Below are 14,516 nucleotides of genomic sequence, written 5' to 3'. Positions count from 1 at the left end.
GTGGTTATGGTATTTTTCGTGTTATAAAGGTTATTTCTTATTTGGGTTTAAAGTTTAATTATTTTTGATTGTCTTTATGTTTATCTGGGGGTGTTATTGTAAGATTTATTTGTTTTCGTCAGGTTGATTTAAAGTCTTTAATAACATATTCTTCTGTTGCTCATATAAGAGTGGTTATTGGTGGATTGATGACTATGAATTGATGAGGTTGTGTAGGTTCTCTTTCTCTAATGGTTGGTCATGGTTTATGTTCTTCTGGTTTATTTTGTTTATCTAATATTATTTATGAACGTTTAGGTAGACAAAGATTATTAATAAACAAGGGTATAATTAATTTGATACCAAGAATGGCTTTATGATGATTTCTTTTAAGATCATCAAATATGGCTGCTCCTCCTTCTTTAAATTTGGTAGGTGAAATTAGATTATTAAATAGAATTATATCTTGATCTTCTTTTAGATTCTTTGCTTTGATTTTTTTATCTTTTTTTAGAGCTGTTTATACTTTGTATATATATTCTTATTCTCAGCATGGGAAATATTATTCTGGTGTTTATACTTGTTCTCTTGGTTATTTTCGTGAATATCATCTTTTACTTTTACATTGATTGCCTTTAAATATTCTCTGTTTAAAGGGTGAATATTTCTTTGTTTAATTTGCTTAAGTATTTTAATTAAAAATATTGTTTTGTGGAATCAATGATATGAAGTTTTTCATCTTAGGCCGTGAATTTATTTTCTATTTGTTCTTTGAGTTTTTTTTCTTTGTTTATTTCGAGAACTATAATTTTTATTTTAGGTATTTATTATTTAATAATTGATTATAGAGTTTTTGTTGAGTGAGAGCTTTTCAATTTAAATGGTTCTATAGTTGTTATAACTTTAATTTTGGATTGAATATCTCTTATTTTTATATCTTTTGTTATATATATTTCTTCTTTGGTTATTTATTATAGAGAGGATTATATATCTGGTGAAAAGAATATAAATCGTTTTATTATTATTGTTTTAATATTTATTCTTTCTATAGGTTTTTTAATTATTAGTCCTAATTTAATTAGAATTTTATTAGGTTGAGATGGTTTAGGTTTAGTTTCTTTTTGTTTAGTTATTTATTATCAAAATGTAAAATCTTATAGTGCTGGTATATTAACTGCACTTTCTAATCGTATTGGTGATGTTGCTATTTTAATTTCTATTGCATGAATGTTAAATTTTGGTGGTTGAAATTATATTTATTATTATGATTTTATTTCTAATTCTTTTGAAATAAAGCTCATTACTATATTAATTGTTTTAGCAGCTATAACTAAGAGAGCTCAGATTCCTTTCTCTTCATGACTTCCTGCTGCTATAGCAGCTCCTACTCCTGTTTCTGCTTTAGTTCATTCTTCTACTCTTGTTACTGCTGTTGTTTATTTATTAATTCGATTTAGACCAATATTGGATACTTATAATTGTGGTTGATTTTTACTTTTAATTGGTTGTATAACTATATTTATGGCTGGATTGGGCGCTAATTTTGAGTTTGATTTAAAGAAGATTATTGCTCTTTCTACTTTAAGACAACTTGGTTTAATAATAAGAATTTTGGCTATAGGTTATCCAAAGCTTGCATTTTTTCATTTATTGGCTCATGCTTTATTTAAGGCATTATTATTTATATGTGCAGGTTCAATAATTCATAATTTAAGGATTCTCAGGATATTCGTTTTATAGGATCAATTGTTAATTTCATACCTTTAACTTCAGTTTGTTTTAATGTTTCTAGTTTATCTTTGTGTGGAACACCTTTTTTAGCGGGATTTTATTCAAAGGATTTAATTCTTGAGATGGTTTGTTTAAGATGAATTAATTGTTTAATTTTTTTCTTTATTTTTTTTTCTACTGGTTTAACTGCTTCTTATTCTTTTCGTTTGTTTTATTATTCAATATCTGGTGATAATAATTTTTATTCTAGATTTTCTTTTGATGATAAGGGTTATTATATTTCATTTGGAATAATTGGTCTATTGTTCGTTGCTGTTGTTGGTGGTAGTCTTTTATCTTGATTAATTTTTCCTATTCCTCATGTGATTGCTTTACCTTATTATTTAAAGTTTTTAACTATTACAGTTGTTATTTTAGGTGCTTATTTAGGTTATCTTATTTCTAATTTTGATTTTTCTCATAATTTATTTTCTTTAAGTATACTTTCTTTTGTTAGATTTGCTGGTTCTATATGATTTATACCTTTTCTTTCAACTAAGTTTATTAGATATATTCCTTTAAAAATAGGTTATTATTCATCTAAGTCATTTGATTATGGTTGAGGTGAATTACTTGGTGGTCAAGGTTTATATAGATTATTTATTTATTTAATTGGTTATATTCAAGGTTGATATGATTCTAATTTCAAGATTTATCTTTTAACTTTTATTTTTTGAATATTTATTTTGGTAATATTGTTTTTCGTTTACTTAAATAGCTTATAATTAGAGCGTGACACTGAAGATGTTAAGGAAGTATTTTTACTTTTAAGTATTTATAAATATAGATATATTATTTTTACAGTGAAAATGTAATGTTTTATTTAAACTATATAAATTTTAGAAATGTTAACGGAGTTTAACCGCTAATATAAAAAGTTAGCAGCTTTCATATTGGCTTTACATTTCCTTAATTGGAACTATTATAGTTCAATTATATTATTAACAGTAATACGCCTCTTTTTGGCTTCAATTAATAAGAATAAGGGTAGTACATACCAATCTTCCAGGTCGAAACTGACTGCAATATTTCGCTTCTTATTCTATTTAAGGTTGATTGATAATATCAATACTTTTTGAATGCAACCCAAATGTTATATTTAACTACAACCCTTTATTCTGCTCATTGTAATGCTCCTTGGTTTCATTCATGGTATATTAAATAGGTGGAATCATTTTGCTAGTCCTGATACTAGGACTATTGCTCCAATTGCTCCTGTTAATGGTCAAGGTCTATAGTCTACTAAGTGGAATGGGTGGTTTGAGTGAGTTGTTAACATAGGTTTAATATACTTCTCTAGAATATAGAGTTCTTAGAATTGAGAAAACATAGGCTTGAATTATTGCTACTGCTGATTCTAGAATTAATAGAAGTATTTGTCCAATAATTAGTAATGAGATTAAGTTTATTGCTATAGATGGTCCTGTGTTTCCTAATAAGGTTAATAATAAGTGTCCTGCAATTATATTTGCTGCCAACCGTACTGCTAATGTACCTGGTCGAATAACATTACTAATTGTTTCAATTAGTACTATAAATGATATTAATGCAGGCGGTGTACCTTGTGGTACAAGGTGTGTAAATATATGATTAGTATGGTTAATTCATCCAAATAATATAAATCTTAGCCATATAGGTAGGGCAATTGCAAATGTTAATGCTAAATGTCTTGTTCTAGTAAAAATATAAGGGAATAATCCTATGAAATTGTTAAATAATATTATAATAGAAATTGAGATGAAAATGAATGTTGTTCCATTAAATGATTTTGGTCCAAGAAGTGTTTTAAATTCATTATGTAAGGTTAAATTTAGTTTATTTCAGATAATGTTAATTCGTGATGGTGTAAGTCAAAATAGTGATGGGATTAATAATAGTCCTAGAAATGTTCTAGTTCAATTTAATGATAAATTAAAGATGTTAGTTGATGGGTCAAATGTTGAGAATAGATTTGTTATCATTTTCAATTTAAGTTTTTTATTTCAATTGTTCCTTTTTCTGCTCTTTTAATAAGGTTAGGTTTAAATGAGAAGAAGTTTATTTGATTAAACAAGATTAATGTAGCTGAAAATATAATGAATAGTGAGAATCATATAAGAGGGGATATTTGAGGGATTTGGATATAATTTCCCCATCAGAAGTAGTCGTTAATTTACTATTATTTGGTTTAAGAGACCATTACTTACTTTCAGTCATCTGATGAATTTCAAGGTGTACTAATTTTTTTTAGTTACTTTAGATTGACACTCTAATGTTATTTATTTTAACTAACTCCTTAAATTATCTTAGATAATCACTTAATAAATAAATTTACTGAAGTTCTTTCAATTACAATTGGTATAAATCTGTGGTTTGCTCCACAGATTTCTGAGCATTGTCCAAAGAATAATCCAGGTCGATTTATTGTGAATGTTCCTTGATTTAACCGACCTGGCGTTGCATCAATTTTAACCCCTAATGCAGGAACTGCTCATGAGTGTAGAACATCTGATGCTCTTGTTAATACTCGTACTTCTGTATTTATTGGTAGGATTGTTCGGTTATCTACATCTAGTAGTCGGAATCCATCATTTTCTAGGTCTTGTTCTGGTGTTATATAAGTGTCAAATTCTACGTCTATGAAGTCTGAATATTCATATCTTCAATATCATTGTCGTCCAATGGTTTTAATTGTAATTATTGCATCTACTGAATCATCAAGTAAATATAATAGTCGTAATGATGGAAGGGCAATAAAAATTAATGTAATTGCTGGTAAAGCTGTTCAGATTGTTTCAATTAAATGTCCATGAAGTATATTACGGTTAGTATAGGCAATAAATAATATATAACTTAGGGCATAACCTACAATTACTGTAATTAATAATAATACGACCATAGTATGATCATGAAAGAATGATAATTGCTCCATTAATGGTGAAGCTCCATCTTGAAGAGATAAATTTGATCATGTTGCCATTAATAAATATTTTCTAATAAAAGGTCAAACCTTTATTTGTAGAGCTTAAATCTACTGCACTAATCTGCCATATTAGAATCTAGAGATTAATGGTAATTCTGAGTAACTATGTTCTGCAGGAGGGTTATTTTGTAGTCATTCTGTTGATCTTCTTATGTTAGCTCTAAATATAATTGCTCGGTTTGTAATCATTCTTTCTCATATAATTACAATGAATATAATTATTCCTACAATAGAAATTGTAGACCCAATTCTTGATACTACGTTTCATGATGTATATGCGTCTGGGTAGTCAGAGTATTGTCGAGGTATTCCTGCTAATCCTAGGAAGTGTTGAGGAAAGAATGTTAAATTTACTCCAATGAATATAATTGTAAATTGGATTTTTAATCATGTATTATTTATAGTTAATCCTGTAAATAGTGGATATCATTGAATGACACCTCCTATAATTGCAAATACTGCTCCTATAGATAATACATAATGAAAGTGGACTACTACATAATATGTATCATGTAATACAATATCAAGTGATGAATTTGCTAATACTAATCCTGTTAATCCACCAATTGTAAATAGGAAAATAAATCCTAGAGCTCATAATAATGGTGGATTGAACTTGAATTTAGTTCCATATAATGTAGCTAATCATCTAAATACCTTAATTCCTGTAGGTACAGCAATAATTATTGTTGCTGATGTAAAATATGCTCGTGTGTCAACATCCATTCCTACTGTAAATATATGATGTGCTCATACAATAAATCCTATTAGTCCAATTGATAGTATAGCATAAATTATACCTAATGTTCCAAATGATTCAATTTTTCCTCTTTCTTGACATACAATATGTGAAATAATTCCGAACCCCGGTAGAATTAAAATATAAACTTCTGGGTGTCCAAAGAATCAAAATAGATGTTGATATAGAATTGGGTCACCCCCTCCTGCAGGGTCAAAGAATGATGTATTTAAATTTCGATCTGTTAATAATATAGTAATAGCTCCTGCTAAAACTGGAAGTGAAAGAAGGAGAAGTAATGCTGTAATAGCTACAGATCATACAAATAAAGGTGTTTGATCTAAAGTTATACTTTCTGATCGTATATTAATTGCTGTTGTAATGAAATTCACTGCACCAAGAATAGATGATACACCTGCTAAGTGCAGTGAAAAAATAGCTAGATCTACAGATGCACCCCCGTGTGCAATAGCTCCTGCTAGAGGAGGGTAAACTGTTCATCCTGTACCAGCACCATTATCTACTATAGAAGATGTAAGAAGAAGGGTTAGTGAAGGTGGTAGTAATCAAAAACTTATATTATTTATTCGTGGAAATGCTATATCTGGTGCACCAATTATTAGTGGAACAAGTCAATTACCAAATCCACCAATTATAATAGGTATTACTATAAAGAAAATTATTACGAATGCGTGAGCTGTAATAATAACATTATAAATCTGGTCATCCCCAATTAGAGATCCGGGTTGGCCAAGTTCAGCACGAATAAGTATTCTTATTGATGTTCCTACTATTCCTGCTCATGCTCCAAATATGAAGTATAAAGTACCAATGTCCTTATGGTTTGTTGAGAATAATCATTTTTGCGGTAAGATGGCTGAATTTTAGGTGGTAGACTGTAAATCTACTTATGAGATGTTTTCTCTCTTATCATATTTAGGTCTTATATTCAATTATGATTCTAGACTGCAATTCTAGAGGTGTAAAATTTTACTAAGGCCTAAAAGATTATTCTTTTAATTATAACTTTGAAGGTTATTAGTTTGATTAACTTAAGTCCTTAGTATAATGAAATTAAGGTTGATGTTGAAATCAATCCTATTGTTGAAATTATTACTGTTATAGGAAGAATGATTCTTGATTTTTGGGACTTTATCTTTATAGATCACGAATTTTCTGTGTATGATATAATTAGAGCTGAGAATCTAATACGTATATAGTAGTAGAGTGTAATTGTAGTTAATACAACTATAATAGTTATAATAGTTGTTATATTGTTTTCTATTAATGATTGTATTACAATTCATTTTGGTAAGAATCCAAGGAATGGTGGTAGTCCACCTAAAGATAATAAAGATAAGAATATTATGAATTTAATTTCGGTTTTTATATTTCTGGCTGAATAAATTTGATTTATGAAAAATAAATTTATTAGCTTAAATAATAAAACTATAATTAATCTTAATAGTGAGTAAATAATGAAGTATAGTTCTCAGATGTTTTCTCTGACTGTTAATGATCTAATTATTCAACCTAGATGTCTGATTGATGAATATGCTAAAAGTTGTCGTAAGGATGTTTGATTTAAACCTCCTATTGCCCCAATAATAATTCTTAAGATAATAATTGTTCAAATAAAAGTTCTTAATTGAATACAATAAGATAAGACCATTATTGGGGCGATTTTTGTCATGTTATTAATGTTTAACAATTATTTCATCTTGATGCTCCTATAACTTCAGGAAATCAGAAATGGAAAGGTGCAGCTCCAATCTTTAATAATAGTCTAGATCTAATTATTATTGATGGGATAAATTCTGTTTCCCATCCCATGGGATATTTTATTTGAATCAGCAAAATTGAAAATAATAATATTGTCGATGCTATTGCTTGGACAATAAAATATTTAATTGATGATTCATTTATTATTATATTTTTATTTCTTGTTAGGAGCGGAATAAATGAAAGTAAGTTGATCTCAAGTCCTATTCAAACCCCAAATCAGGAATTTGATGAAATGGACAGGATCGTTCCTATCATTAATGTTGATAGGAAGAGAAGTTTTGTAGAGTTGTTGGTCATTAAAAAGGAGAGGATTGATACCTCTATAAATGGGGTATGAACCCATTAGCTTGTTTAGCTTACCTTTTTACATTAAGGTGTATGATGCACGTTAGTTTTTGATACTAAAGGAGGTAGTTTAATTCTATCTTATGTAATTTTAATGAAGGTAATTTTATTTACTTTATTTACCCAATCAAGGTAACCCTTTAATCTGGCACTTCATTTATTTAATATATAAATCGAAAGTTTTTTTTTGAAATTCTTTTATGTATTATTTTGTTTAATTAGGATTAATTTATCCTGCTCATTTTATTTATATATATATATATATATATATATATATATATATATAATAAATAATTTATATTAAAATATTACATTTAATTGAAATTAAAGTATTATAAGTTCATCTTACCATTATCAATTGATTATTTTAATGCAATTATTTACCTAGGATTATAGCTACTTATGTTTTTAGCTTAAAATAGGTTATTATAATATAATATATATAATAATATGTAATTTAATATTTAATATTATTATAATTGGATATAATAAATAAAATTATTAATTTAAATATAAAATATTATAATTAATATAAATAATTATATTAATTATAATAATATAATTATGTAAATTATCTATAATTAGATTATTTAACTAATATATATGAAAGTTAACTTAATATATAAAAAAGAATTCATATTAATAACATATTATATTAAATTAAATAATTATATAAAATATATTTATTATATTATTTAATCTTTATTTATTTATTAGTGAAAAGAAAGATTAAATAAGAAAGAATATAATACATTTATTGCTATACATGTTCCATATTAATCTTTAATTATATATAATAGGGAAGTTGTTGTGGTCATACATAGGGGCGTTTCTTTTTTTTTTGTTAATGTTTGTTTTTTTTTCTTTTTTTTCTTTAAATATTGGAATCTTTTATTTTTTCCTGAATTAATAGATTTAAAATTTTCTTATTTTTTATTTTTAAAAGTTTTATTCTTGCTTGTTTATTCACTTTTTCTTTGTATTATATGTAAGTTTTGTTAGACTAAATGTTCTTTTTGCAGTAATTTGATTTAATTATCAAGTGATCTTGATTATTTATTTTATTATATTTATTTTTTGTTTATTTAATTATTTATTATAAATAATTTTATTGTATTTTTGTCTTAGTATATTTTATAGAATTGATTTTTTAAATTATAGTTTATTGGTAATGTAAGTGTTTTATGAAATATTATTTTAAATTTTTTTAAGTAGATTTTATTTATTGTACCTTTTGTATCAGGGTTTATCAAAATTTTAGTATTTATTTTACTTGTCTCGATTTGGGTTGATTTATAAATAATTTATAGCTAATTTATCATAATTATTATTAAATTATTTATAGAAATGAGATGTTAATCGTTTCCCAAGATATCTAGTTTCTTAAGAAAAAATTTAATTTTTTAAAGTTATTTGTTTTTATTTAATTTTTTAAGTAAAAATATTAACTTATTTATTCTTTAAGGGATAAGCTTTGAAGTTAATAACCTATAATTTATTTTATAGAAATATAATAGTAAGCTTTTAACCAGCTATCTTTAAGATTACGTTTTAGTTCATTATTTTTTATTTTGATTTTATAAATATTTTAGGTTTTTTATTAAGATTATTAATTTAATTTTAAAATTTTTGTAATAATGATAGAATTAGTATATTTATTTGTATGAAATTTTTACCTTGTGAACTTATTATAAGGAACTAGGCAAAATTGATTTCCGCCTGTTTATCAAAAACATGTCCTCTTGTTTATATATTGAGGTCTGGCCTGCTCACTGAGCGTATTTTTAAAGAGCCGCGGTATTTTGACCGTGCAAAGGTAGCATAATCATTAGTCTCTTAATTAGTGGCTGGAATGAATGGCTTGACGAGAAATCAACTGTCTCTTAATAAATTTTTGAATTTAACTTTTGAGTCAAAAGGCTTAAATTCTTCTTTAGGACGAGAAGACCCTATAGAGCTTGACATTTTACTTTTATATAGTTTTTTGTTTGTCTTTCTATATTTAATGATGATGTTTTGTTGGGGTGACATGAAGAATAGATAAACTCTTCATTATTATATCATTTATTTATGTTTGTTATTTTGATCCATAATTTATGATCATAAGATTAAGTCACCTTAGGGATAACAGCGTAATTGTTTTTGAGAGCTCATATCGACAAAGCAGATTGCGACCTCGATGTTGGATTAAGAAAAATTTTGGGTGCAGGAGCCCAATGATTAGGTCTGTTCGACCTTTAAATTCTTACATGATCTGAGTTCAGACCGGCGTGAGCCAGGTCGGTTTCTATCCTAAGATTGTTAATCCATATTAGTACGAAAGGACCATATGGTTAAAATATTTTTTGTTATATTGATTAATATTATTTTATTTACTATTTTGACAGATTAATGTGTTGAATTTAGAATTCATTTATGTAGATTTTTTCTACAAATAGTATTGATACTTTATGATTTCTTTATATTTATTTTGAATTTTCTTTTATTGGTTATTTGTGTTTTAATTAGTGTTGCCTTTTTAACTTTATTAGAGCGTAAGGTTTTAGGTTATATTCAGATTCGAAAGGGTCCAAATAAGGTAGGTTTTGTTGGAATTCCTCAGCCATTTAGAGATGCTATTAAGTTAATTTGTAAGGAGCAGCCAATTCCTATTATATCTAATTACCTACTTTATTATTTTTCCCCTGTTTTTAATTTAATGATTTCTTTAGCCGTTTGAGTAATTTTTCCTTATTTAACTTATATGTGTTCTTTTTCTTATGGATTTTTATTTTTTTATGTTGTACTAGATTAGGTACAATATAATTAAAGACAACTTGGTTTAATAATAAGAATTTTGGCTATAGGTTATCCAAAGCTTGCATTTTTTCATTTATTGGCTCATGCTTTATTTAAGGCATTATTATTTATATGTGCAGGTTCAATAATTCATAATTTGAAGGATTCTCAGGATATTCGTTTTATAGGATCAATTGTTAATTTCATACCTTTAACTTCAGTTTGTTTTAATGTTTCTAGTTTATCTTTGTGTGGAATACCTTTTTTAGCGGGATTTTATTCAAAGGATTTAATTCTTGAGATGGTTTGTTTAAGATGAATTAATTGTTTAATTTTTTTTCTTTATTTTTTTTTCTACTGGTTTAACTGCTTCCAATTCTTTTCGTTTGTTTTATTATTCAATATCTGGTGATAACAATTTTTATTCTAGATTTTCTTTTGATGATAAGGGTTATTATTTTTCATTTGGAATAATTGGTCTAATGTTTGTTGCTGTTTTTGGTGGTAGTCTTTTATCTTGATTAATTTTTCCTATTCCTCATGTGATTGCTTTACCTTATTATTTAAAGTTTTTAACTATTACAGTTGTTATTTTAGGTGCTTATTTAGGTTATCTTATTTCTAATTTTGATTTTTCTCATAATTTATTTTCTTTAAGTATACTTTCTTTTGTTAGATTTGCTGGTTCTATATGATTTATACCTTTTCTTTCAACTAAGTTTATTAGATATATTCCTTTAAAAATAGGTTATTATTCATCTAAGTCATTTGATTATGGTTGAGGTGAATTACTTGGTGGTCAAGGTTTATATAGATTATTTATTTATTTAATTGGTTATATTCAAGGTTGATATGATTCTAATTTCAAGATTTATCTTTTAACTTTTATTTTTTGAATATTTATTTTGGTAATATTGTTTTTCGTTTACTTAAATAGCTTATAATTAGAGCGTGACACTGAAGATGTTAAGGAAGTATTTTTACTTTTAAGTATTTATAAATATAGATATATTATTTTTACAGTGAAAATGTAATGTTTTATTTAAACTATATAAATTTTAGAAATGTTAACGGAGTTTAACCGCTAATATAAAAAGTTAGCAGCTTTCATATTGGCTTTACATTTCCTTAATTGGAACTATTATAGTTCAATTATATTATTAACAGTAATATGCCTCTTTTTGGCTTCAATTAATAAGAATAAGGGTAGAACATACCAATCTTCCAGGTCGAAACTGACTGCAATATTTCGCTTCTTATTCTATTTAAATTGATTGATAATATCAATACTTTTTGAATGAAACCCAAATGTTATATTTAACTACAACCCTTTATTCTGCTCATTGTAATGCTCCTTGGTTTCATTCATGGTATAGTCCTCCTAATAGAACTAGAATAAAAAATATTGTTGATACTGTTCAGATTATAATGTCTGAAGTTTTAAAAATAATTACAATTGGTAGAATTAGTGCAATTTCTACATCAAAAATTAAAAAGATTACTGCGATTATTAAGAATCGTATTGAGAATGGTATTCGTGCTGATCTTTTTGGATCAAACCCACATTCAAATGGTGATCTTTTTTCTCGATCATTAATTAATTTTTTTGATAGTGTTGTTGCCAGGATTATAACAATTATTGGAATAATAAATCTAATGAAAACTCTTGTTGATAGAATTAGAATTGTTTTTCTTGATTTATATCAAGCTTTCTGATTGGAAGTCAAATGTACTATTTATACTAGAAAAACAATTATCTACCTCATCAATAAATAGAGATATATAAGAATAATCATACTACGTCTACGAAGTGTCAGTATCATGCTGCTGCTTCAAATCCAAAGTGATGTCTTGGTGAAAATTGATTTATTGAGTGTCGAAGTAGACATGTTGATAAAAAGATTGTTCCAATAATTACGTGTAAACCATGGAATCCTGTTGCAACAAAGAATGTTGATCCATAAACTGCATCTGCAATGGTAAAAGGTGCTTCTCAATATTCATATGCTTGAAGTATTGTAAAGTATAGTCCTAATAACACTGTGAAGAATAATCCTTGTAGTGCTTGAGTATGATTAGATTCCATTAAACTATGATGTGCTCATGTTACTGTTACTCCTGATGCTAAAAGAATAGCTGTATTAAGTAATGGAAGTTGTATAGGGTTAAAGGGTTGAATTCCTATTGGAGGTCATAGTATTCCTAGTTCAATTGTTGGTGCTAATCTTCTTCTAAAGAATGCTCAAAAAAAAGAAACGAAAAATAATACCTCTGATGCAATAAATAAAATTATTCCTCATCGTAATCCAATTGATACAAATCCTGTATGTAATCCTTGATATGTTCCTTCTCGTACTACATCTCGTCATCATTGAATTATAGTTAGTAGGGTAATTCCAAATCCAATTATGAATAAGTTAATATTAAATAGGTGGAATCATTTTGCTAGTCCTGATACTAGGACTATTGCTCCAATTGCTCCTGTTAATGGTCAAGGTCTATAGTCTACTAAGTGGAATGGGTGGTTTGAGTGAGTTGTTAACATAGGTTTAATATACTTCTCTAGAATATAGAGTTCTTAGAATTGAGAAAACATAGGCTTGAATTATTGCTACTGCTGATTCTAGAATTAATAGAAGTATTTGTCCAATAATTAGTAATGAGATTAAGTTTATTGCTATAGATGGTCCTGTGTTTCCTAATAAGGTTAATAATAAGTGTCCTGCAATTATATTTGCTGCCAACCGTACTGCTAATGTACCTGGTCGAATAACATTACTAATTGTTTCAATTAGTACTATAAATGATATTAATGCAGGCGGTGTACCTTGTGGTACAAGGTGTGTAAATATATGATTAGTATGGTTAATTCATCCAAATAATATAAATCTTAGCCATATAGGTAGGGCAATTGCAAATGTTAATGCTAAATGTCTTGTTCTAGTAAAAATATAAGGGAATAATCCTATGAAATTGTTAAATAATATTATAATAAAAATTGAGATGAAAATGAATGTTGTTCCATTAAATGATTTTGGTCCAAGAAGTGTTTTAAATTCATTATGTAAGGTTAAATTTAGTTTATTTCAGATAATGTTAATTCGTGATGGTGTAAGTCAAAATAGTGATGGGATTAATAATAGTCCTAGAAATGTTCTAGTTCAATTTAATGATAAATTAAAGTTGTTAGTTGATGGGTCAAATGTTGAGAATAGATTTGTTATCATTTTCAATTTAAGTTTTTTATTTCAATTGTTCCTTTTTCTGCTCTTTTAATAAGGTTAGGTTTAAATGAGAAGAAGTTTATTTGATTAAACAAGATTAATGTAGCTGAAAATATAATGAATAGTGAGAATCATATAAGAGGGGATATTTGAGGGATTTGGATATAATTTCCCCATCAGAAGTAGTCGTTAATTTACTTTTATTTGGTTTAAGAGACCATTACTTACTTTCAGTCATCTGATGAATTTCAAGGTGTACTAATTTTTTTTAGTTACTTTAGATTGACACTCTAATGTTATTTATTTTAACTAACTCCTTAAATTATCTTAGATAATCACTTAATAAATAAATTTACTGAAGTTCTTTCAATTACAATTGGTATAAATCTGTGGTTTGCTCCACAGATTTCTGAGCATTGTCCAAAGAATAATCCAGGTCGATTTATTGTGAATGTTCCTTGATTTAACCGACCTGGCGTTGCATCAATTTTAACCCCTAATGCAGGAATTGCTCATGAGTGTAGAACATCTGATGCTCTTGTTAATACTCGTACTTCTGTATTTATTGGTAGGATTGTTCGGTTATCTACATCTAGTAGTCGGAATCCATCATTTTCTAGGTCTTGTTCTGGTGTTATATAAGTGTCAAATTCTACGTCTAAAGTCCTTAGTATAATGAAATTAAGGTTGATGTTGAAATCAATCCTATTGTTGAAATTATTACTGTTATAGGAAGAATGATTCTTGATTTTTGGGACTTTATCTTTATAGATCACGAATTTTCTGTGTATGATATAATTAGAGCTGAGAATCTAATACGTATATAGTAGTAGAGTGTAATTGTAGTTAATACAACTATAATAGTTATAATAGTTGTTATATTGTTTTCTATTAATGATTGTATTACAATTCATTTTGGTAAGAATCCAAGGAA

Source organism: Schistocerca gregaria, chromosome 6, assembly GCF_023897955.1.
Source record: "Schistocerca gregaria isolate iqSchGreg1 chromosome 6, iqSchGreg1.2, whole genome shotgun sequence".
Taxonomy (NCBI): domain Eukaryota; kingdom Metazoa; phylum Arthropoda; class Insecta; order Orthoptera; family Acrididae; genus Schistocerca; species Schistocerca gregaria.
Note: the sequence above shows the minus strand (reverse complement) of the source record.